Consider the following 22,334-nt stretch of genomic DNA (forward strand, 5'->3'; position numbering starts at 1 on the left):
GCTGTGAGGGGGGGCTTGAGCGCGTTTGCGTGGGCTGTGTTTGCTCGGTCAGAAACAGCTTGTCATGTGGCTACTCACCACCCTTTTGTTTGTATTTTTTGGCTAGAGCAATGAATGATGGAAAAAGGAAAGAAAACGGACACAGGTTTTGTGTGCCACAAACCCCAGTCACTTCCAGCTGTGGTTTTTGTTTTGTTTTGTTTTGTTTGTTTCTCTCTTTTTGGCAAACTTTGGTACCCAAATGGAGGCCAGATCATGCTGACAGCACATAACTGGGATTATGCGTGGTAGGCACCCTCAGAATGGGTGCTGCGTCTGGGAAGGACCATCCTGTCTCTGACAGTTGCAACTCATACTTACCTGGCAGGGGAGATACCATGATCAGGAAGGTGGTTCACCCAGGGCGAGGCTCGTCCATTGCACTCCCGGTTGTACTGACCCCTGCGAATTCCCCAAATGTGGGAATCTCGACTGCATAATTTCTGGTAGTGGGGGACTGCGTTCGCGCTCTCCCCTGATCTCTATGTTGAAGAGAAACAATTGAGTCTCGGGCTGTGAGGGGGGGCTTGAGCGCGTTTGCGTGGGATAGCGTGGGCTGTGTTTGCTCGGTCAGAAACAGCTTGTCATGTGGCTACTCACCACCCTTTAGTTTGTATTTTTTGGCTAGAGCAATGAATGATGGAAAAAGGAAAGAAAACGGACACAGGTTTTGTGTGCCACAAACCCCAGTCACTTCCAGCAGTGTTTTTTGTTTTGTTTTGTTTTGTTTGTTTCTCTCTTTTTGGCAAACTTTGGTACCCAAATGGAGGCCAGATCATGCTGACAGCACATAACTGGGATTATGCGTGGTAGGCACCCTCAGAATGGGTGCTGCGTCTGGGAAGGACCATCCTGTCTCTGACAGTTGCAACTCATACTTACCTGGCAGGGGAGATACCATGATCAGGAAGGTGGTTCACCCAGGGCGAGGCTCGGCCATTGCACTCCCAGTTGTACTGACCCCTGCGAATTCCCCAAATGTGGGAATCTCGACTGCATAATTTGTGGTAGTGGGGGACTGCGTTCGCGCTCTCCCCTGATCTCTATGTTGAAGAGAAACAATTGAGTCTTTGGCTGTGACAGGGGGCTTGAGCGCGTTTGCGTGGGATAGCGTGGGCTGTGTTTGCTCGGTCAGAAACAGCTTGTCATGTGGCTACTCACCACCCTTTTGTTTGTATTTTTTGGCTAGAGCAATGAATGATGGAAAAAGGAAAGAAAACGGACACAGGTTTTGTGTGCCACAAACCCCAGTCACTTCCAGCAGTGTTTTTTGTTTTGTTTTGTTTTGTTTGTTTCTCTCTTTTTGGCAAACTTTGGTACCCAAATGGAGGCCAGATCATGCTGACAGCACATAACTGGGATTATGCGTGGTAGGCACCCTCAGAATGGGTGCTGCGTCTGGGAAGGACCATCCTGTCTCTGACAGTTGCAACTCATACTTACCTGGCAGGGGAGATACCATGATCAGGAAGGTGGTTCACCCAGGGCGAGGCTCGGCCATTGCACTCCCGGTTGTACTGACCCCTGCGAATTCCCCAAATGTGGGAATCTCGACTGCATAATTTCTGATAGTGGGGGACTGCGTTCGCGCTCTCCCCTGATCTCTGTGTTGAAGAGAAACAATTGAGTCTTGGGCTGTGAGGGGGGGCTTGAGCGCGTTCGCGTGGGATAGCGTGGGCTGTGTTTGCTCGGTCAGAAACAGCTCGTCATGTGGCTACTCACCACCCTTTTGTTTGTATTTTTTGGCTAGAGCAATGAATGATGGAAAAAGGAAAGAAAACGGACACAGGTTTTGTGTGCCACAAACCCCAGTCACTTCCAGCTGTGTTTTTTGTTTTGTTTTGTTTTGTTTGTTTCTCTCTTTTTGGCAAACTTTGGTACCCAAATGCAGGCCAGATCATGCTGACAGCACATAACTGGGATTATGCGTGGTAGGCACCCTCAGAATGGGTGCTGCGTCTGGGAAGGACCATCCTGTCTCTGACAGTTGCAACTCATACTTACCTGACAGGGGAGATACCATGATCAGGAAGGTGGTTCACCCAGAGCGAGGCTCGGCCATTGCACTCCCGGTTGTACTGACCCCTGCGAATTCCCCAAATGTGGGAATCTCGACTGCATAATTTCTGGTAGTGGGGGACTGCGTTCGCGCTCTCCCCTGATCTCTATGTTGAAGAGAAACAATTGAGTCTTTGGCTGTGACAGGGGGCTTGAGCATGTTTGCGTGGGATAGCGTGGGCTGTGTTTGCTCGGTCAGAAACAGCTTGTCATGTGGCTACTCACCACCCTTTTGTTTGTATTTTTTGGCTAGAGCAATGAATGATGGAAAAAGGAAAGAAAACGGACACAGGTTTTGTGTGCCACAAACCCCAGTCACTTCCAGCTGTGGTTTTTGTTTTGTTTTGTTTTGTTTGTTTCTCTCTTTTTGGCAAACTTTGGTACCCAAATGGAGGCCAGATCATGCTGACAGCACATAACTGGGATTATGCGTGGTAGGCACCCTCAGAATGGGTGCTGCGTCTGGGAAGGACCATCCTGTCTCTGACAGTTGCAACTCATACTTACCTGGCAGGGGAGATACCATGATCAGGAAGGTGGTTCACCCAGGGCGAGGCTCGGCCATTGCACTCCCGGTTGTACTGACCCCTGCGAATTCCCCAAATGTGGGAATCTCGACTGCATAATTTGTGGTAGTGGGGGACTGCGTTCGCGCTCTCCCCTGATCTCTATGTTGAAGAGAAACAATTGAGTCTTGGGCTGTGAGGGGGGGCTTGAGCGCGTTTGCGTGGGCTGTGTTTGCTCGGTCAGAAACAGCTTGTCATGTGGCTACTCACCACCCTTTTGTTTGTATTTTTTGGCTAGAGCAATGAATGATGGAAAAAGGAAAGAAAACGGACACAGGTTTTGTGTGCCACAAACCCCAGTCACTTCCAGCTGTGGTTTTTGTTTTGTTTTGTTTTGTTTGTTTCTCTCTTTTTGGCAAACTTTGGTACCCAAATGGAGGCCAGATCATGCTGACAGCACATAACTGGGATTATGCGTGGTAGGCACCCTCAGAATGGGTGCTGCGTCTGGGAAGGACCATCCTGTCTCTGACAGTTGCAACTCATACTTACCTGGCAGGGGAGATACCATGATCAGGAAGGTGGTTCACCCAGGGCGAGGCTCGTCCATTGCACTCCCGGTTGTACTGACCCCTGCGAATTCCCCAAATGTGGGAATCTCGACTGCATAATTTGTGGTAGTGGGGGACTGCGTTCGCGCTCTCCCCTGATCTCTATGTTGAAGAGAAACAATTGAGTCTCGGGCTGTGAGGGGGGGCTTGAGCGCGTTTGCGTGGGATAGCGTGGGCTGTGTTTGCTCGGTCAGAAACAGCTTGTCATGTGGCTACTCACCACCCTTTAGTTTGTATTTTTTGGCTAGAGCAATGAATGATGGAAAAAGGAAAGAAAACGGACACAGGTTTTGTGTGCCACAAACCCCAGTCACTTCCAGCAGTGTTTTTTGTTTTGTTTTGTTTTGTTTGTTTCTCTCTTTTTGGCAAACTTTGGTACCCAAATGGAGGCCAGATCATGCTGACAGCACATAACTGGGATTATGCGTGGTAGGCACCCTCAGAATGGGTGCTGCGTCTGGGAAGGACCATCCTGTCTCTGACAGTTGCAAGTCATACTTACCTGGCAGGGGAGATACCATGATCAGGAAGGTGGTTCACCCAGGGCGAGGCTCGGCCATTGCACTCCCAGTTGTACTGACCCCTGCGAATTCCCCAAATGTGGGAATCTCGACTGCATAATTTGTGGTAGTGGGGGACTGCGTTCGCGCTCTCCCCTGATCTCTATGTTGAAGAGAAACAATTGAGTCTTTGGCTGTGACAGGGGGCTTGAGCGCGTTTGCGTGGGATAGCGTGGGCTGTGTTTGCTCGGTCAGAAACAGCTTGTCATGTGGCTACTCACCACCCTTTTGTTTGTATTTTTTGGCTAGAGCAATGAATGATTGGAAAAAGGAAAGAAAACGGACACAGGTTTTGTGTGCCACAGACCCCAGTCACTTCCAGCTGTGGTTTTTGTTTTGTTTTGTTTTGTTTGTTTCTCTCTTTTTGGCAAACTTTGGTACCCAAATGGAGGCCAGATCATGCTGACAGCACATAACTGGGATTATGCGTGGTAGGCACCCTCAGAATGGGTGCTGCGTCTGGGAAGGACCATCCTGTCTCTGACAGTTGCAACTCATACTTACCTGGCAGGGGAGATACCATGATCAGGAAGGTGGTTCACCCAGGGCGAGGCTCGGCCATTGCACTCCCGGTTGTACTGACCCCTGCGAATTCCCCAAATGTGTCAATCTCGACTGCATAATTTGTGGTATTGGGGGACTGCGTTCGCGCTCTCCCCTGATCTCTATGTTGAAGAGAAACAATTGAGTCTTGGGCTGTTGTACTGACCCCTGCGAATTCCCCAAATGTGTCAATCTCGACTGCATAATTTGTGGTAGTGGGGGACTGCGTTCGCGCTCTCCCCTGATCTCTATGTTGAAGAGAAACAATTGAGTCTTGGGCTGTGAGGGGGGGCTTGAGCGCGTTTGCGTGGGATAGCGTGGGCTGTGTTTGCTCGGTCAGAAACAGCTTGTCATGTGGCTACTCACCACCCTTTAGTTTGTATTTTTTGGCTAGAGCAATGAATGATGGAAAAAGGAAAGAAAACGGACACAGGTTTTGTGTGCCACAAACCCCAGTCACTTCCAGCAGTGTTTTTTGTTTTGTTTTGTTTTGTTTGTTTCTCTCTTTTTGGCAAACTTTGGTACCCAAATGGAGGCCAGATCATGCTGACAGCACATAACTGGGATTATGCGTGGTAGGCACCCTCAGAATGGGTGCTGCGTCTGGGAAGGACCATCCTGTCTCTGACAGTTGCAACTCATACTTACCTGGCAGGGGAGATACCATGATCAGGAAGGTGGTTCACCCAGGGCGAGGCTCGTCCATTGCACTCCCGGTTGTACTGACCCCTGCGAATTCCCCAAATGTGGGAATCTCGACTGCATAATTTGTGGTAGTGGGGGACTGCGTTCGCGCTCTCCCCTGATCTCTATGTTGAAGAGAAACAATTGAGGCTTGGGCTGTGAGGGGGGGCTTGAGCGCGTTTGCGTGGGCTGTGTTTGCTCGGTCAGAAACAGCTTGTCATGTGGCTACTCACCACCCTTTTGTTTGTATTTTTTGGCTAGAGCAATGAATGATGGAAAAAGGAAAGAAAACGGACACAGGTTTTGTGTGCCACAAACCCGAGTCACTTCCAGCAGTGTTTTTTGTTTTGTTTTGTTTTGTTTGTTTCTCTCTTTTTGGCAAACTTTGGTACCCAAATGGAGGCCAGATCATGCTGACAGCACATAACTGGGATTATGCGTGGTAGGCACCCTCAGAATGGGTGCTGCGTCTGGGAAGGACCATCCTGTCTCTGACAGTTGCAACTCATACTTACCTGGCAGGGGAGATACCATGATCAGGAAGGTGGTTCACCCAGGGCGAGGCTCGGCCATTGCACTCCCGGTTGTACTGACCCCTGCGAATTCCCCAAATGTGGGAATCTCGACTGCATAATTTCTGATAGTGGGGGACTGCGTTCGCGCTCTCCCCTGATCTCTGTGTTGAAGAGAAACAATTGAGTCTTGGGCTGTGAGGGGGGGCTTGAGCGCGTTTGCGTGGGATAGCGTGGGCTGTGTTTGCTCGGTCAGAAACAGCTTGTCATGTGGCTACTCACCACCCTTTTGTTTGTATTTTTTGGCTAGAGCAATGAATGATGGAAAAAGGAAAGAAAACGGACACAGGTTTTGTGTGCCACAAACCCGAGTCACTTCCAGCAGTGTTTTTTGTTTTGTTTTGTTTTGTTTGTTTCTCTCTTTTTGGCAAACTTTGGTACCCAAATGGAGGCCAGATCATGCTGACAGCACATAACTGGGATTATGCGTGGTAGGCACCCTCAGAATGGGTGCTGCGTCTGGGAAGGACCATCCTGTCTCTGACAGTTGCAACTCATACTTACCTGGCAGGGGAGATACCATGATCAGGAAGGTGGTTCACCCAGGGCGAGGCTCGGCCATTGCACTCCCGGTTGTACTGACCCCTGCGAATTCCCCAAATGTGGGAATCTCGACTGCATAATTTGTGGTAGTGGGGGACTGCGTTCGCGCTCTCCCCTGATCTCTATGTTGAAGAGAAACAATTGAGTCTTGGGCTGTGAGGGGGGGCTTGAGCGCGTTTGCGTGGGCTGTGTTTGCTCGGTCAGAAACAACTTGTCATGTGGCTACTCACCACCCTTTAGTTTGTATTTTTTGGCTAGAGCAATGAATGATGGAAAAAGGAAAGAAAACGGACACAGGTTTTGTGTGCCACAAACCCGAGTCACTTCCAGCAGTGTTTTTTGTTTTGTTTTGTTTGTTTCTCTCTTTTTGGCAAACTTTGGTACCCAAATGGAGGCCAGATCATGCTGACAGCACATAACTGGGATTATGCGTGGTAGGCACCCTCAGAATGGGTGCTGCGTCTGGGAAGGACCATCCTGTCTCTGACAGTTGCAACTCATACTTACCTGGCAGGGGAGATACCATGATCAGGAAGGTGGTTCACCCAGGGCGAGGCTCGTCCATTGCACTCCCGGTTGTACTGACCCCTGCGAATTCCCCAAATGTGGGAATCTCGACTGCATAATTTGTGGTAGTGGGGGACTGCGTTCGCGCTCTCCCCTGATCTCTATGTTGAAGAGAAACAATTGAGTCTTGGGCTGTGAGGGGGGGCTTGAGCGCGTTTGCGTGGGATAGCGTGGGCTGTGTTTGCTCGGTCAGAAACAGCTTGTCATGTGGCTACTCACCACCCTTTAGTTTGTATTTTTTGGCTAGAGCAATGAATGATGGAAAAAGGAAAGAAAACGGACACAGGTTTTGTGTGCCACAAACCCCAGTCACTTCCAGCAGTGTTTTTTGTTTTGTTTTGTTTTGTTTGTTTCTCTCTTTTTGGCAAACTTTGGTACCCAAATGGAGGCCAGATCATGCTGACAGCACATAACTGGGATTATGCGTGGTAGGCACCCTCAGAATGGGTGCTGCGTCTGGGAAGGACCATCCTGTCTCTGACAGTTGCAACTCATACTTACCTGGCAGGGGAGATACCATGATCAGGAAGGTGGTTCACCCAGGGCGAGGCTCGGCCATTGCACTCCCGGTTGTACTGACCCCTGCGAATTCCCCAAATGTGGGAATCTCGACTGCATAATTTGTGGTAGTGGGGGACTGCGTTCGCGCTCTCCCCTGATCTCTATGTTGAAGAGAAACAATTGAGTCTTGGGCTGTGAGGGGGGGCTTGAGCGCGTTTGCGTGGGCTGTGTTTGCTCGGTCAGAAACAGCTTGTCATGTGGCTACTCGCCACCCTTTAGTTTGTATTTTTTGGCTAGAGCAATGAATGATGGAAAAAGGAAAGAAAACGGACACAGGTTTTGTGTGCCACAAACCCCAGTCACTTCCAGCTGTGGTTTTTGTTTTGTTTTGTTTTGTTTGTTTCTCTCTTTTTGGCAAACTTTGGTACCCAAATGGAGGCCAGATCATGCTGACAGCACATAACTGGGATTATGCGTGGTAGGCACCCTCAGAATGGGTGCTGCGTCTGGGAAGGACCATCCTGTCTCTGACAGTTGCAACTCATACTTACCTGGCAGGGGAGATACCATGATCAGGAAGGTGGTTCACCCAGGGCGAGGCTCGGCCATTGCACTCCCGGTTGTACTGACCCCTGCGAATTCCCCAAATGTGGGAATCTCGACTGCATAATTTCTGGTAGTGGGGGACTGCGTTCGCGCTCTCCCCTGATCTCTATGTTGAAGAGAAACAATTGAGTCTCGGGCTGTGAGGGGGGGCTTGAGCGCGTTTGCGTGGGATAGCGTGGGCTGTGTTTGCTCGGTCAGAAACAGCTTGTCATGTGGCTACTCACCACCCTTTTGTTTGTATTTTTTGGCTAGAGCAATGAATGATGGAAAAAGGAAAGAAAACGGACACAGGTTTTGTGTGCCACAAACCCCAGTCACTTCCAGCAGTGTTTTTTGTTTTGTTTTGTTTTGTTTGTTTCTCTCTTTTTGGCAAACTTTGGTACCCAAATGGAGGCCAGATCATGCTGACAGCACATAACTGGGATTATGCGTGGTAGGCACCCTCAGAACGGGTGCTGCGTCTGGGAAGGACCATCCTGTCTCTGACAGTTGCAACTCATACTTACCTGGCAGGGGAGATACCATGATCAGGAAGGTGGTTCACCCAGGGCTTCTTTTCCCTACTTGACTGAAGACAAACATCAAGATACCCACCTCTTCGTCATGGCTTCGTCTGAGTTAAGGAGAAATGCTGTTCGTTTTGAGTTACAAGAAAACCTTGAGATGGATCGTTTGCAGTTCAGCAGACAAATTCTGCAAGGTGTCCTTGGGTTCTCGGCTACGCAGTTGGATTACATCTTCGCCCTTCCAGGTAGAAAAGTCTTTGAGGTCATCTTTGCCACGTATGCTAACTTCGAGCAGTGCATAGAAAGATTTCACCAGAAGAAAACCAGTACTCCAGGGCTGCAAAAAATCACCCTTATTCCACTTTCGGAAAGAGATGCCAGATCAGTCACAGTCATAATGTACTCAGAGAGGGTTTCCACTGAGGATATACAGACATGGCTATCCTATCAATGTACTGTTCAGAAAGGAATGGAATTGCGAGATCAAGATGGAATCCGGACGGGGGCTCGTCGCTACTATATTCGGCTTAGACGTAATGGGGAAACAGGAAGACTCCATCACCTCCCCTCCACCATACAGCTGGGATCAATTAGAGGCCATGTTTTCTACCAAGGTCAACCCAAGGACTGTAGAAAGTGTGGCTCCCTTGACCATTTAGCAGCAGATTGCAATGCCATTTTTTGTAAGAACTGCAACAAAACTAGCCACTCCACTAAAAACTGTGACCAGCCCATGAGGTGCAACCTCTGTGGAGACCATACCCACTCTTTCAGAGGTTGCCCTCAGTCCTATGCAAATAGACTAAGGCAACAATACCCCAACACAACAGCAGAACCAATGGCAGAGGAGCAGCCTGCCCAAGAGGGAGGTAATACAAGACCTGAAGATAACATGGAAGAACCAGTTCCAGAGGCCCAGCAGGACAGAGGAATTAGTGCTCAGCAAGTAAGTCAGCCAAAGGTGTCAACCGTCCACAACCAGCAATCTGAGCAAGATGAGCAGTTGGATTGGAGTGCCGATTCAACTGACATCTCAGAGGATCAAGGGAAAGTCTCTACCACTCCGGATGACCTTCCAGCAGCTCAGCGAGCTGCTCCAGTAAATTCCACTGTCATTTCTGCTAAGGATTGTAGAGACCTCCTGGATGCCATGATTGGTGACCTCCTGCCAACCCCAGAGGGCCGCCTCACCATCCCTGATCCAAGGAAGGACTCGGAGGCGGCCGGGGGGTTACTTCAGTCCCTGCCACCGTTTCTGGACAACTCACCAGTGTGCCAGATATCATCCCAGAAGCGTCAACAGGAGACATCGGGTGATGATTCCATCCACTCACAGCAGACTCAAGTTGAATGGCCCCTTCCTTTACCTACTTCTACTCCCTTCTTAGATGCAGAGAGCCTGAGTGCCTTTTCTTCTGCCACTCAAATGAAGGATGCAGAGGACAGCACTTGGTGTAAACAGCCAAGAAAGAAAAAGAAAAAAGTCAAGAAGATCACCATGGAAAACGACAATACCAGTCCTGACTCCTAATTGCCTCATCCTTTGCAACCCCGATGATGGCCTCTCTTCCAATTGTCACCCTCAATACCAGAGGCCTTAATGACCCCATCAAGTGCCAAACTGTCTTTGACCAACTGTACAGCAGTACCGGTGACATATTCTTGATACAAGAGTGCAGTATCCCCTACAAGGACAATTACAGCCTCTATGAGAAAAGATGGACACACGGTGAGTCAGTTTGGTCAGGGACGAATAAAAATAGAACGGCTGGAGTAGCAATTCTCCTGAGAGGCCGATCTTTCCATATTCAAAGAGTTCAAAGGGTGATTGATGGCAGGCTTCTTTGTTTAGACATTGATTTTAATGGGACTAAATTCAGGATTATCAATGTCTATTGCCCTGCTGAACTCCAAGACCGTTTAGACACTTTACAGGCCTTACAACCTCTGATTTTTTGTGGGTGGGAGGTAGTCATTGGGGGAGATTTTAATTGTATAATTGACAGAAGGGACCGCTTATCCACTTCTGTTACCACTGTCAGGCTAGACACTAGCTCTCATGTGCTGGGCAATTTAATTAAAGACTGCAACTTGGTTGATACTTTTGCATGTAAAAACAGCCATATTCCAGGCTTTACATGGACAAATGGAAGAACTTTCTCCCGTATTGATTTTCTTTTCACTTCTTCAGGAGTGATTCTGCTAGACTGTTCTGTAACACCAGTCCCCTTTTCAGACCATTCAAAACTAACCTGTTCCATCAACATCCCTGGGACAATTCGACCCCGTCCAGGTCCCTGGAAATTGAACACCAGTCTTTTGGAAAATTATGTGGTGGTGTCAAAATTCAAAACCAAATTAGAACAGTGGAAGTCCTTGCGTTTCATGTATGAGTCTGTCGGGGATTGGTGGGAAGACATAAAGCAGAGATCAAAGGCCTTTTTCATGTTAGAGGGTAAGAGGGCAGCAGCCAAGAGGCGTGCGCTCCAAGCTAAACTTCAAGGAAGGCTTCAGCGGTTTTACCTTCTAGCCCTTTCTGGTTTTGATGTGGAGGAAGATATCTCCAAATTGAAAAAGGAAATGATGAGATTAGCCAATGAAAAAAGCAGGGGCCTACTTACACAAAGTCGAGTACAATACTTAGAGGAGAATGAAAAATGTACCCGCTTCTTTTTTAGAAAGCTGGCAAAGTCTAAACACTGTATGCAGTCAGTGCTAGACCAAGAAGGAAAGGAGATCCACGACACCCAACATATCCCTGGCGTCGTCAGGTCCTTCTTTTCCAATCTTTACCAAGAAAGACAGATATCCGAAGACAAAGTCCATTTTTTTCTGTCCCAGCTAACTAGTAAGCTCAATAATACAACCAGAGACCTGTTAGAGGAGGACTTGACAATAGCTGAGCTAACAAAAGCAATGCAGAGTATGGAGAATAACAAGACCCCAGGCATAGATGGCCTACCTAAGGAATTCTATGCCACCTTCTGGGATCAGTTAAAAGAACCCCTTTTGGAGGTGTTCAAGGAGAGCTTCTCTATAGGCAAACTCCCCCCATCTTTGCGAAAAGGTTCTATTTCTCTCCTGTTTAAAAAGGGACCAAAAGAGGACCTAAAGAACTGGAGGCCTCTGACACTGCTGGGAGTAGATACCAAGATACTGTCAAAAGTTTTATTCTTCCGAATCCAGCCCATTGTAAATATTATAGTGCATAGTGATCAGACCTGTAGTGTCCCGGGCCGGTCTATGTCTGATAGTCTAGCCCTGGTCAGAGACTCTTACCTCTACTGTCAAGACCGTAATCTCCCTCTGTGTATCCTAGGTTTGGATTTGGAAAAAGCATTTGACAGTGTCAACCATCATTATCTTAAAGCCATTCTCAGCCATATGAATTTTGGCCAGGTTTTTAGACAGTGGGTGGATTTGTTGTATACAGATTGTAACAGTGTAGTGATGGTGAATGGAGAGTGCACAGACCCCTTCGACCTACGATCGGGTGTTCGACAGGGATGCGCCCTTTCCCCCATCCTGTTCATCTTAGCTATTGAGCCACTTGCCTGTGCTTTAAGGAACAACAGCAACATCAAAGGGATACCAGTGCCAGGTAGTACAGGTATGCAGGCAAAATTGTCCCTTTATATGGACGACCTAACTCTGCTGTTGTTAGACAACAGGTCAGTCAGAGAAACTTTGGCCTTATGTGAGGATTTCACTCAGGCCTCAGGGACAAAGGTCAACAAAAACAAAAGTGAGACCCTCCACCTCAACTGGCAGGAACCCATTGAAGATCTGGGCTTGTTAGAAAGGGAAAACACCATTAAGGTGCTAGGAGTCCAGATGGGTAAAAACATGGAGACTTGTAACTGGGACTCTAAGCTGCCAAAAGTAACAGGCAAATTGATGCAGTGGCAGGAGAGAGAACTCTCCTTGACAGGGAAAATTCTGGTTATAAAAGCAGAAGTCCTGCCCTCTTTAACACAGCTTGCCGCTACTTTCCCCATCCCACACAAGGACATGGTGTCCCTTAGGAAAAATATTTTTCATTTCATTTGGGGAAGTCAACATGAGAAACTGAAAAGAGACATCATGTATAGGCCAGTGGCAAAAGGAGGTAAAGCAGTCCCAGAGATAGAAGTAAAGCTGAAAGCCATGTTTATAACTCCAATATTGAAAGCCTGTTTGAGCATCGAAAAGGGCCCTACTTGGAACCACTTTGCAAAATTGTGGGTAGGGCGCAAAGTACTAAATGCCTGGGGCAAAAGACCATCTTTAAGCGTCCCATATGCAGAAAGTTGCCCACCAATCTACAATACGGTAATTCAAAGTTTAAGACATGGACTTTCAGTAATCTCACCAGGAGAAGTCTCAAGAGCAAATATTGAGAAAGTACTCTCCCCGCAATTATCAAGATTGGCTCCTGTTGGCACACTAACAGAGGAAAGATGCAAAAGAGTGTGGGCTAATGTTAATAACAGCACTTTGACAAACAAACACAAGGATTTAGCATGGCAAATTGCCCACCAGTGTCTGCCCACAAGAGTTTTTCTTGAGCGGAGACGCTGCGCTCGCAGCCCCAAGTGTCCAAGACCAACCTGTGGTGATGATGAATCTGTCCCTCACCTATTCTGGTTATGCCCCTTTGCAAAAGATGTTTGGGCACTCGTACTCCCCTGGCTGCGGGACCTCTATAGGGCCCCATTGACCTATGACGACATTGCATACGGGTTTACAAAAGACACACCGGCAACAAACGTGAATAGATGGTGGGTAGTGATAAACTGTGTGAAGGAGAGTTTGTGGAAAGCCAGAAATGTATGGGTTTTCAAAAAGTATGCTATCCCGAAATATATTGTTATCAAAAGTATGTTGAACATTTTTAGAGACTACATTCTGAAGGACAAATCATGCAAAGGAGAAAAAGAAAAATTAGAGATGTGGAAAGTCCCTCATGTCTTTAAAGTGTAAACTTATATGCGCAAATATGTTGGTACTGAATTGGCCCCCTATGGTATAACATGGCTGAACTTTTGAAGTGTAAAAAAGAGGCTGAGGTGTTTTTGCTTTTTTTTCAGTGCATTTTAGGATATGTTCCTTAAGTATATTCCCCTTTTTATTGTATATTTTTTTTCTAAAATTGTGTAGCACATTAACTGGAAATGATGTAAAACCTGCTGTACTATATGCTTGACATGGACTTAATAAACGTCTGAAAAAAAAAAAAAGAAAAAAGGTTCACCCAGGGCGAGGCTCGGCCATTGCACTCCCGGTTGTACTGACCCCTGCGAATTCCCCAAATGTGGGAATCTCGACTGCATAATTTCTGGTAGTGGGGGACTGCGTTCGCGCTCTCCCCTGATCTCTATGTTGAAGAGAAACAATTGAGTCTTGGGCTGTTGTACTGACCCCTGCGAATTCCCCAAATGTGTCAATCTCGACTGCATAATTTGTGGTAGTGGGGGACTGCGTTCGCGCTCTCCCCTGATCTCTATGTTGAAGAGAAACAATTGAGTCTTGGGCTGTGAGGGGGGGCTTGAGCGCGTTTGCGTGGGATAGCGTGGGCTGTGTTTGCTCGGTCAGAAACAGCTTGTCATGTGGCTACTCACCACCCTTTAGTTTGTATTTTTTGGCTAGAGCAATGAATGATGGAAAAAGGAAAGAAAACGGACACAGGTTTTGTGTGCCACAAACCCCAGTCACTTCCAGCAGTGTTTTTTGTTTTGTTTTGTTTTGTTTGTTTCTCTCTTTTTGGCAAACTTTGGTACCCAAATGGAGGCCAGATCATGCTGACAGCACATAACTGGGATTATGCGTGGTAGGCACCCTCAGAATGGGTGCTGCGTCTGGGAAGGACCATCCTGTCTCTGACAGTTGCAACTCATACTTACCTGGCAGGGGAGATACCATGATCAGGAAGGTGGTTCACCCAGGGCGAGGCTCGGCCATTGCACTCCCAGTTGTACTGACCCCTGCGAATTCCCCAAATGTGGGAATCTCGACTGCATAATTTGTGGTAGTGGGGGACTGCGTTCGCGCTCTCCCCTGATCTCTATGTTGAAGAGAAACAATTGAGGCTTGGGCTGTGAGGGGGGGCTTGAGCGCGTTTGCGTGGGCTGTGTTTGCTCGGTCAGAAACAGCTTGTCATGTGGCTACTCACCACCCTTTTGTTTGTATTTTTTGGCTAGAGCAATGAATGATGGAAAAAGGAAAGAAAACGGACACAGGTTTTGTGTGCCACAAACCCGAGTCACTTCCAGCAGTGTTTTTTGTTTTGTTTTGTTTGTTTCTCTCTTTTTGGCAAACTTTGGTACCCAAATGGAGGCCAGATCATGCTGACAGCACATAACTGGGATTATGCGTGGTAGGCACCCTCAGAATGGGTGCTGCGTCTGGGAAGGACCATCCTGTCTCTGACAGTTGCAACTCATACTTACCTGGCAGGGGAGATACCATGATCAGGAAGGTGGTTCACCCAGGGCGAGGCTCGGCCATTGCACTCCCGGTTGTACTGACCCCTGCGAATTCCCCAAATGTGGGAATCTCGACTGCATAATTTCTGATAGTGGGGGACTGCGTTCGCGCTCTCCCCTGATCTCTGTGTTGAAGAGAAACAATTGAGTCTTGGGCTGTGAGGGGGGGCTTGAGCGCGTTTGCGTGGGATAGCGTGGGCTGTGTTTGCTCGGTCAGAAACAGCTTGTCATGTGTCTACTCACCACCCTTTAGTTTGTATTTTTTCGCTAGAGCAATGAATGATGGACAAAGGAAAGAAAACGGACACAGGTTTTGTGTGCCACAAACCCGAGTCACTTCCAGCAGTGTTTTTTGTTTTGTTTTGTTTTGTTTGTTTCTCTCTTTTTGGCAAACTTTGGTACCCAAATGGAGGCCAGATCATGCTGACAGCACATAACTGGGATTATGCGTGGTAGGCACCCTCAGAATGGGTGCTGCGTCTGGGAAGGACCATCCTGTCTCTGACAGTTGCAACTCATACTTACCTGGCAGGGGAGATACCATGATCAGGAAGGTGGTTCACCCAGGGCGAGGCTCGGCCATTGCACTCCCGGTTGTACTGACCCCTGCGAATTCCCCAAATGTGGGAATCTCGACTGCATAATTTGTGGTAGTGGGGGACTGCGTTCGCGCTCTCCCCTGATCTCTATGTTGAAGAGAAACAATTGAGTCTTGGGCTGTGAGGGGGGGCTTGAGCGCGTTTGCGTGGGCTGTGTTTGCTCGGTCAGAAACAGCTTGTCATGTGGCTACTCACCACCCTTTTGTTTGTATTTTTTGGCTAGAGCAATGAATGATGGAAAAAGGAAAGAAAACGGACACAGGTTTTGTGTGCCACAAACCCGAGTCACTTCCAGCAGTGTTTTTTGTTTTGTTTTGTTTTGTTTGTTTCTCTCTTTTTGGCAAACTTTGGTACCCAAATGGAGGCCAGATCATGCTGACAGCACATAACTGGGATTATGCGTGGTAGGCACCCTCAGAATGGGTGCTGCGTCTGGGAAGGACCATCCTGTCTCTGACAGTTGCAACTCATACTTACCTGGCAGGGGAGATACCATGATCAGGAAGGTGGTTCACCCAGGGCGAGGCTCGTCCATTGCACTCCCGGTTGTACTGACCCCTGCGAATTCCCCAAATGTGGGAATCTCGACTGCATAATTTCTGGTAGTGGGGGACTGCGTTCGCGCTCTCCCCTGATCTCTATGTTGAAGAGAAACAATTGAGTCTTGGGCTGTGAGGGGGGGCTTGAGCGCGTTTGCGTGGGATAGCGTGGGCTGTGTTTGCTCGGTCAGAAACAGCTTGTCATGTGGCTACTCACCACCCTTTAGTTTGTATTTTTTGGCTAGAGCAATGAATGATGGAAAAAGGAAAGAAAACGGACACAGGTTTTGTGTGCCACAAACCCCAGTCACTTCCAGCAGTGTTTTTTGTTTTGTTTTGTTTTGTTTGTTTCTCTCTTTTTGGCAAACTTTGGTACCCAAATGGAGGCCAGATCATGCTGACAGCACATAACTGGGATTATGCGTGGTAGGCACCCTCAGAATGGGTGCTGCGTCTGGGAAGGACCATCCTGTCTCTGACAGTTGCAACTCATACTTACCTGGCAGGGGAGATACCATGATCAGGAAGGTGGTTCACCCAGGGCGAGGCTCGGCCATTGCACTCCCGGTTGTACTGACCCCTGCGAATTCCCCAAATGTGGGAATCTCGACTGCATAATTTGTGGTAGTGGGGGACTGCGTTCGCGCTCTCCCCTGATCTCTATGTTGAAGAGAAACAATTGAGTCTTGGGCTGTGAGGGGGGGCTTGAGCGCGTTTGCGTGGGCTGTGTTTGCTCGGTCAGAAACAGCTTGTCATGTGGCTACTCACCACCCTTTAGTTTGTATTTTTTGGCTAGAGCAATGAATGATGGAAAAAGGAAAGAAAACGGACACAGGTTTTGTGTGCCACAAACCCCAGTCACTTCCAGCAGTGTTTTTTGTTTTGTTTTGTTTTGTTTGTTTCTCTCTTTTTGGCAAACTTTGGTACCCAAATGGAGGCCAGATCATGCTGACAGCACATAACTGGGATTATGCGTGGTAGGCACCCTCAGAATGGGTGCTGCGTCTGGGAAGGACCATCCTGTCTCTGACAGTTGCAACTCATACTTACCTGGCAGGGGAGATACCATGATCAGGAAGGTGGTTCACCCAGGGCGAGGCTCGGCCATTGCACTCCCGGTTGTACTGACCCCTGCGAATTCCCCAAATGTGGGAATCTCGACTGCATAATTTGTGGTAGTGGGGGACTGCGTTCGCGCTCTCCCCTGATCTCTATGTTGAAGAGAAACAATTGAGTCTTGGGCTGTGAGGGGGGGCTTGAGCGCGTTTGCGTGGGCTGTGTTTGCTCGGTCAGAAACAGCTTGTCATGTGGCTACTCACCACCCTTTAGTTTGTATTTTTTGGCTAGAGCAATGAATGATGGAAAAAGGAAAGAAAACGGACACAGGTTTTGTGTGCCACAAACCCCAGTCACTTCCAGCTGTGGTTTTTGTTTTGTTTTGTTTTGTTTGTTTCTCTCTTTTTGGCAAACTTTGGTACCCAAATGGAGGCCAGATCATGCTGACAGCACATAACTGGGATTATGCGTGGTAGGCACCCTCAGAATGGGTGCTGCGTCTGGGAAGGACCATCCTGTCTCTGACAGTTGCAACTCATACTTACCTGGCAGGGGAGATACCATGATCAGGAAGGTGGTTCACCCAGGGCGAGGCTCGGCCATTGCACTCCCGGTTGTACTGACCCCTGCGAATTCCCCAAATGTGGGAATCTCGACTGCATAATTTCTGGTAGTGGGGGACTGCGTTCGCGCTCTCCCCTGATCTCTATGTTGAAGAGAAACAATTGAGTCTTTGGCTGTGACAGGGGGCTTGAGCGCGTTTGCGTGGGATAGCGTGGGCTGTGTTTGCTCGGTCAGAAAGAGCTTGTCATGTAGCTACTCACCACCCTTTTGTTTGTATTTTTTGGCTAGAGCAATGAATGATGGAAAAAGGAAAGAAAACGGACACAGGTTTTGTGTGCCACAAACCCCAGTCACTTCCAGCTGTGGTTTTTGTTTTGTTTTGTTTTGTTTGTTTCTCTCTTTTTGGCAAACTTTGGTACCCAAATGGAGGCCAGATCATGCTGACAGCACATAACTGGGATTATGCGTGGTAGGCACCCTCAGAATGGGTGCTGCGTCTGGGAAGGACCATCCTGTCTCTGACAGTTGCAACTCATACTTACCTGGCAGGGGAGATACCATGATCAGGAAGGTGGTTCACCCAGGGCGAGGCTCGGCCATTGCACTCCCGGTTGTACTGACCCCTGCGAATTCCCCAAATGTGGGAATCTCGACTGCATAATTTCTGGTAGTGGGGGACTGCGTTCGCGCTCTCCCCTGATCTCTATGTTGAAGAGAAACAATTGAGTCTTGGGCTGTGAGGGGGGGCTTGAGCGCGTTTGCGTGGGATAGCGTGGGCTGTGTTTGCTCGGTCAGAAACAGCTTGTCATGTGGCTACTCACCACCCTTTAGTTTGTATTTTTTGGCTAGAGCAATGAATGATGGAAAAAGGAAAGAAAACGGACACAGGTTTTGTGTGCCACAAACCCCAGTCACTTCCAGCAGTGTTTTTTGTTTTGTTTTGTTTTGTTTGTTTCTCTCTTTTTGGCAAACTTTGGTACCCAAATGGAGGCCAGATCATGCTGACAGCACATAACTGGGATTATGCGTGGTAGGCACCCTCAGAATGGGTGCTGCGTCTGGGAAGGACCATCCTGTCTCTGACAGTTGCAACTCATACTTACCTGGCAGGGGAGATACCATGATCAGGAAGGTGGTTCACCCAGGGCGAGGCTCGGCCATTGCACTCCCGGTTGTACTGACCCCTGCGAATTCCCCAAATGTGGGAATCTCGACTGCATAATTTGTGGTAGTGGGGGACTGCGTTCGCGCTCTCCCCTGATCTCTATGTTGAAGAGAAACAATTGAGTCTTGGGCTGTGAGGGGGGGCTTGAGCGCGTTTGCGTGGGCTGTGTTTGCTCGGTCAGAAACAGCTTGTCATGTGTCTACTCACCACCCTTTAGTTTGTATTTTTTCGCTAGAGCAATGAATGATGGACAAAGGAAAGAAAACGGACACAGGTTTTGTGTGCCACAAACCCGAGTCACTTCCAGCAGTGTTTTTTGTTTTGTTTTGTTTTGTTTGTTTCTCTCTTTTTGGCAAACTTTGGTACCCAAATGGAGGCCAGATCATGCTGACAGCACATAACTGGGATTATGGGTGGTAGGCACCCTCAGAATGGGTGCTGCGTCTGGGAAGGACCATCCTGTCTCTGACAGTTGCAACTCATACTTACCTGGCAGGGGAGATACCATGATCAGGAAGGTGGTTCACCCAGGGCGAGGCTCGGCCATTGCACTCCCGGTTGTACTGACCCCTGCGAATTCCCCAAATGTGGGAATCTCGACTGCATAATTTGTGGTAGTGGGGGACTGCGTTCGCGCTCTCCCCTGATCTCTATGTTGAAGAGAAACAATTGAGTCTTGGGCTGTGAGGGGGGGCTTGAGCGCGTTTGCGTGGGCTGTGTTTGCTCGGTCAGAAACAGCTTGTCATGTGGCTACTCACCACCCTTTTGTTTGTATTTTTTGGCTAGAGCAATGAATGATGGAAAAAGGAAAGAAAACGGACACAGGTTTTGTGTGCCACAAACCCGAGTCACTTCCAGCAGTGTTTTTTGTTTTGTTTTGTTTTGTTTGTTTCTCTCTTTTTGGCAAACTTTGGTACCCAAATGGAGGCCAGATCATGCTGACAGCACATAACTGGGATTATGCGTGGTAGGCACCCTCAGAATGGGTGCTGCGTCTGGGAAGGACCATCCTGTCTCTGACAGTTGCAACTCATACTTACCTGGCAGGGGAGATACCATGATCAGGAAGGTGGTTCACCCAGGGCGAGGCTCGGCCATTGCACTCCCGGTTGTACTGACCCCTGCGAATTCCCCAAATGTGGGAATCTCGACTGCATAATTTCTGGTAGTGGGGGACTGCGTTCGCGCTCTCCCCTGATCTCTATGTTGAAGAGAAACAATTGAGTCTTGGGCTGTGAGGGGGGGCTTGAGCGCGTTTGCGTGGGATAGCGTGGGCTGTGTTTGCTCGGTCAGAAACAGCTTGTCATGTGGCTACTCACCACCCTTTAGTTTGTATTTTTTGGCTAGAGCAATGAATGATGGAAAAAGGAAAGAAAACGGACACAGGTTTTGTGTGCCACAAACCCCAGTCACTTCCAGCAGTGTTTTTTGTTTTGTTTTGTTTTGTTTGTTTCTCTCTTTTTGGCAAACTTTGGTACCCAAATGGAGGCCAGATCATGCTGACAGCACATAACTGGGATTATGCGTGGTAGGCACCCTCAGAATGGGTGCTGCGTCTGGGAAGGACCATCCTGTCTCTGACAGTTGCAACTCATACTTACCTGGCAGGGGAGATACCATGATCAGGAAGGTGGTTCACCCAGGGCGAGGCTCGGCCATTGCACTCCCGGTTGTACTGACCCCTGCGAATTCCCCAAATGTGGGAATCTCGACTGCATAATTTCTGGTAGTGGGGGACTGCGTTCGCGCTCTCCCCTGATCTCTATGTTGAAGAGAAACAATTGAGTCTTTGGCTGTGACAGGGGGCTTGAGCGCGTTTGCGTGGGATAGCGTGGGCTGTGTTTGCTCGGTCAGAAACAGCTTGTCATGTGGCTACTCACCACCCTTTTGTTTGTATTTTTTGGCTAGAGCAATGAATGATGGAAAAAGGAAAGAAAACGGACACAGGTTTTGTGTGCCACAAACCCCAGTCACTTCCAGCTGTGGTTTTTGTTTTGTTTTGTTTTGTTTGTTTCTCTCTTTTTGGCAAACTTTGGTACCCAAATGGAGGCCAGATCATGCTGACAGCACATAACTGGGATTATGCGTGGTAGGCACCCTCAGAATGGGTGCTGCGTCTGGGAAGGACCATCCTGTCTCTGACAGTTGCAACTCATACTTACCTGGCAGGGGAGATACCATGATCAGGAAGGTGGTTCACCCAGGGCGAGGCTCGGCCATTGCACTCCCGGTTGTACTGACCCCTGCGAATTCCCCAAATGTGGGAATCTCGACTGCATAATTTGTGGTAGTGGGGGACTGCGTTCGCGCTCTCCCCTGATCTCTATGTTGAAGAGAAACAATTGAGTCTTGGGCTGTGAGGGGGGGCTTGAGCGCGTTTGCGTGGGCTGTGTTTGCTCGGTCAGAAACAGCTTGTCATGTGGCTACTCACCACCCTTTAGTTTGTATTTTTTGGCTAGAGCAATGAATGATGGAAAAAGGAAAGAAAACGGACACAGGTTTTGTGTGCCACAAACCCCAGTCACTTCCAGCTGTGGTTTTTGTTTTGTTTTGTTTTGTTTGTTTCTCTCTTTTTGGCAAACTTTGGTACCCAAATGGAGGCCAGATCATGCTGACAGCACATAACTGGGATTATGCGTGGTAGGCACCCTCAGAATGGGTGCTGCGTCTGGGAAGGACCATCCTGTCTCTGACAGTTGCAACTCATACTTACCTGGCAGGGGAGATACCATGATCAGGAAGGTGGTTCACCCAGGGCGAGGCTCGGCCATTGCACTCCCGGTTGTACTGACCCCTGCGAATTCCCCAAATGTGGGAATCTCGACTGCATAATTTCTGGTAGTGGGGGACTGCGTTCGCGCTCTCCCCTGATCTCTATGTTGAAGAGAAACAATTGAGTCTCGGGCTGTGAGGGGGGGCTTGAGCGCGTTTGCGTGGGATAGCGTGGGCTGTGTTTGCTCGGTCAGAAACAGCTTGTCATGTGGCTACTCACCACCCTTTAGTTTGTATTTTTTGGCTAGAGCAATGAATGATGGAAAAAGGAAAGAAAACGGACACAGGTTTTGTGTGCCACAAACCCCAGTCACTTCCAGCAGTGTTTTTTGTTTTGTTTTGTTTTGTTTGTTTCTCTCTTTTTGGCAAACTTTGGTACCCAAATGGAGGCCAGATCATGCTGACAGCACATAACTGGGATTATGCGTGGTAGGCACCCTCAGAATGGGTGCTGCGTCTGGGAAGGACCATCCTGTCTCTGACAGTTGCAACTCATACTTACCTGGCAGGGGAGATACCATGATCAGGAAGGTGGTTCACCCAGGGCGAGGTTCGGCCATTGCACTCCCGGTTGTACTGACCCCTGCGAATTCCCCAAATGTGGGAATCTCGACTGCATAATTTCTGGTAGTGGGGGACTGCGTTCGCGCTCTCCCCTGATCTCTATGTTGAAGAGAAACAATTGAGTCTTTGGCTGTGACAGGGGGCTTGAGCGCGTTTGCGTGGGATAGCGTGGGCTGTGTTTGCTCGGTCAGAAACAGCTTGTCATGTGGCTACTCACCACCCTTTTGTTTGTATTTTTTGGCTAGAGCAATGAATGATGGAAAAAGGAAAGAAAACGGACACAGGTTTTGTGTGCCACAAACCCGAGTCACTTCC

The 22,334-nt window shown here is 48.5% G+C and overlaps 29 non-coding genes and 1 pseudogene across 29 annotated transcripts; all 30 read left to right on the forward strand.

Annotated features, from left to right (window-relative positions):
• The first annotated feature begins 352 nt into the window (after positions 1–352).
• Positions 353–517, forward strand: LOC146306035 (U1 spliceosomal RNA). Its single transcript, XR_014769241.1, has one exon. It is a non-coding gene; the product is annotated as a U1 spliceosomal RNA (small nuclear RNA).
• Positions 518–913: 396 nt separating this feature from the next.
• On the forward strand, positions 914–1,078 carry LOC146306036 (U1 spliceosomal RNA). Its single transcript, XR_014769169.1, has one exon. It is a non-coding gene; the product is annotated as a U1 spliceosomal RNA (small nuclear RNA).
• A 396-nt stretch (positions 1,079–1,474) lies between these two features.
• Positions 1,475–1,639, forward strand: LOC146306037 (U1 spliceosomal RNA). Its single transcript, XR_014769163.1, has one exon. It is a non-coding gene; the product is annotated as a U1 spliceosomal RNA (small nuclear RNA).
• A 396-nt stretch (positions 1,640–2,035) lies between these two features.
• LOC146306038 (U1 spliceosomal RNA) lies at positions 2,036–2,200 on the forward strand. Its single transcript, XR_014769175.1, has one exon. It is a non-coding gene; the product is annotated as a U1 spliceosomal RNA (small nuclear RNA).
• Positions 2,201–2,596: 396 nt separating this feature from the next.
• LOC146306039 (U1 spliceosomal RNA) lies at positions 2,597–2,761 on the forward strand. The gene has a single exon (XR_014769200.1). It is a non-coding gene; the product is annotated as a U1 spliceosomal RNA (small nuclear RNA).
• A 386-nt stretch (positions 2,762–3,147) lies between these two features.
• On the forward strand, positions 3,148–3,312 carry LOC146306040 (U1 spliceosomal RNA). Its single transcript, XR_014769222.1, has one exon. It is a non-coding gene; the product is annotated as a U1 spliceosomal RNA (small nuclear RNA).
• A 396-nt stretch (positions 3,313–3,708) lies between these two features.
• On the forward strand, positions 3,709–3,873 carry LOC146306041 (U1 spliceosomal RNA). The gene has a single exon (XR_014769170.1). It is a non-coding gene; the product is annotated as a U1 spliceosomal RNA (small nuclear RNA).
• A 397-nt stretch (positions 3,874–4,270) lies between these two features.
• On the forward strand, positions 4,271–4,435 carry LOC146306042 (U1 spliceosomal RNA). Its single transcript, XR_014769174.1, has one exon. It is a non-coding gene; the product is annotated as a U1 spliceosomal RNA (small nuclear RNA).
• Positions 4,436–4,957: 522 nt separating this feature from the next.
• On the forward strand, positions 4,958–5,122 carry LOC146306043 (U1 spliceosomal RNA). The gene has a single exon (XR_014769223.1). It is a non-coding gene; the product is annotated as a U1 spliceosomal RNA (small nuclear RNA).
• A 386-nt stretch (positions 5,123–5,508) lies between these two features.
• On the forward strand, positions 5,509–5,673 carry LOC146306044 (U1 spliceosomal RNA). Its single transcript, XR_014769164.1, has one exon. It is a non-coding gene; the product is annotated as a U1 spliceosomal RNA (small nuclear RNA).
• Positions 5,674–6,069: 396 nt separating this feature from the next.
• Positions 6,070–6,234, forward strand: LOC146306045 (U1 spliceosomal RNA). The gene has a single exon (XR_014769201.1). It is a non-coding gene; the product is annotated as a U1 spliceosomal RNA (small nuclear RNA).
• A 381-nt stretch (positions 6,235–6,615) lies between these two features.
• LOC146306046 (U1 spliceosomal RNA) lies at positions 6,616–6,780 on the forward strand. Its single transcript, XR_014769224.1, has one exon. It is a non-coding gene; the product is annotated as a U1 spliceosomal RNA (small nuclear RNA).
• Positions 6,781–7,176: 396 nt separating this feature from the next.
• On the forward strand, positions 7,177–7,341 carry LOC146306047 (U1 spliceosomal RNA). Its single transcript, XR_014769202.1, has one exon. It is a non-coding gene; the product is annotated as a U1 spliceosomal RNA (small nuclear RNA).
• A 386-nt stretch (positions 7,342–7,727) lies between these two features.
• LOC146306048 (U1 spliceosomal RNA) lies at positions 7,728–7,892 on the forward strand. Its single transcript, XR_014769225.1, has one exon. It is a non-coding gene; the product is annotated as a U1 spliceosomal RNA (small nuclear RNA).
• A 5,577-nt stretch (positions 7,893–13,469) lies between these two features.
• Positions 13,470–13,648, forward strand: LOC146306049 (U1 spliceosomal RNA; annotated as a pseudogene).
• A 522-nt stretch (positions 13,649–14,170) lies between these two features.
• On the forward strand, positions 14,171–14,335 carry LOC146306050 (U1 spliceosomal RNA). The gene has a single exon (XR_014769171.1). It is a non-coding gene; the product is annotated as a U1 spliceosomal RNA (small nuclear RNA).
• A 381-nt stretch (positions 14,336–14,716) lies between these two features.
• Positions 14,717–14,881, forward strand: LOC146306051 (U1 spliceosomal RNA). The gene has a single exon (XR_014769165.1). It is a non-coding gene; the product is annotated as a U1 spliceosomal RNA (small nuclear RNA).
• A 396-nt stretch (positions 14,882–15,277) lies between these two features.
• LOC146306052 (U1 spliceosomal RNA) lies at positions 15,278–15,442 on the forward strand. Its single transcript, XR_014769203.1, has one exon. It is a non-coding gene; the product is annotated as a U1 spliceosomal RNA (small nuclear RNA).
• A 386-nt stretch (positions 15,443–15,828) lies between these two features.
• Positions 15,829–15,993, forward strand: LOC146306053 (U1 spliceosomal RNA). The gene has a single exon (XR_014769242.1). It is a non-coding gene; the product is annotated as a U1 spliceosomal RNA (small nuclear RNA).
• A 396-nt stretch (positions 15,994–16,389) lies between these two features.
• LOC146306054 (U1 spliceosomal RNA) lies at positions 16,390–16,554 on the forward strand. Its single transcript, XR_014769205.1, has one exon. It is a non-coding gene; the product is annotated as a U1 spliceosomal RNA (small nuclear RNA).
• A 386-nt stretch (positions 16,555–16,940) lies between these two features.
• On the forward strand, positions 16,941–17,105 carry LOC146306055 (U1 spliceosomal RNA). Its single transcript, XR_014769206.1, has one exon. It is a non-coding gene; the product is annotated as a U1 spliceosomal RNA (small nuclear RNA).
• Positions 17,106–17,491: 386 nt separating this feature from the next.
• Positions 17,492–17,656, forward strand: LOC146306056 (U1 spliceosomal RNA). Its single transcript, XR_014769227.1, has one exon. It is a non-coding gene; the product is annotated as a U1 spliceosomal RNA (small nuclear RNA).
• A 396-nt stretch (positions 17,657–18,052) lies between these two features.
• On the forward strand, positions 18,053–18,217 carry LOC146306057 (U1 spliceosomal RNA). Its single transcript, XR_014769228.1, has one exon. It is a non-coding gene; the product is annotated as a U1 spliceosomal RNA (small nuclear RNA).
• A 396-nt stretch (positions 18,218–18,613) lies between these two features.
• On the forward strand, positions 18,614–18,778 carry LOC146306058 (U1 spliceosomal RNA). The gene has a single exon (XR_014769207.1). It is a non-coding gene; the product is annotated as a U1 spliceosomal RNA (small nuclear RNA).
• Positions 18,779–19,164: 386 nt separating this feature from the next.
• LOC146306059 (U1 spliceosomal RNA) lies at positions 19,165–19,329 on the forward strand. The gene has a single exon (XR_014769208.1). It is a non-coding gene; the product is annotated as a U1 spliceosomal RNA (small nuclear RNA).
• Positions 19,330–19,715: 386 nt separating this feature from the next.
• Positions 19,716–19,880, forward strand: LOC146306060 (U1 spliceosomal RNA). The gene has a single exon (XR_014769229.1). It is a non-coding gene; the product is annotated as a U1 spliceosomal RNA (small nuclear RNA).
• A 396-nt stretch (positions 19,881–20,276) lies between these two features.
• On the forward strand, positions 20,277–20,441 carry LOC146306061 (U1 spliceosomal RNA). The gene has a single exon (XR_014769230.1). It is a non-coding gene; the product is annotated as a U1 spliceosomal RNA (small nuclear RNA).
• Positions 20,442–20,837: 396 nt separating this feature from the next.
• Positions 20,838–21,002, forward strand: LOC146306062 (U1 spliceosomal RNA). The gene has a single exon (XR_014769209.1). It is a non-coding gene; the product is annotated as a U1 spliceosomal RNA (small nuclear RNA).
• Positions 21,003–21,388: 386 nt separating this feature from the next.
• On the forward strand, positions 21,389–21,553 carry LOC146306063 (U1 spliceosomal RNA). The gene has a single exon (XR_014769231.1). It is a non-coding gene; the product is annotated as a U1 spliceosomal RNA (small nuclear RNA).
• A 396-nt stretch (positions 21,554–21,949) lies between these two features.
• On the forward strand, positions 21,950–22,114 carry LOC146306064 (U1 spliceosomal RNA). The gene has a single exon (XR_014769197.1). It is a non-coding gene; the product is annotated as a U1 spliceosomal RNA (small nuclear RNA).
• Positions 22,115–22,334: the final 220 nt, after the last annotated feature.

The sequence above is a fragment of the Lutjanus erythropterus genome, chromosome 23 (genome assembly GCF_056507025.1).
Source record: "Lutjanus erythropterus isolate fLutEry1 chromosome 23, fLutEry1.hap2, whole genome shotgun sequence".
NCBI classification, from domain to species: Eukaryota; Metazoa; Chordata; class Actinopteri; order Lutjaniformes; family Lutjanidae; genus Lutjanus; species Lutjanus erythropterus.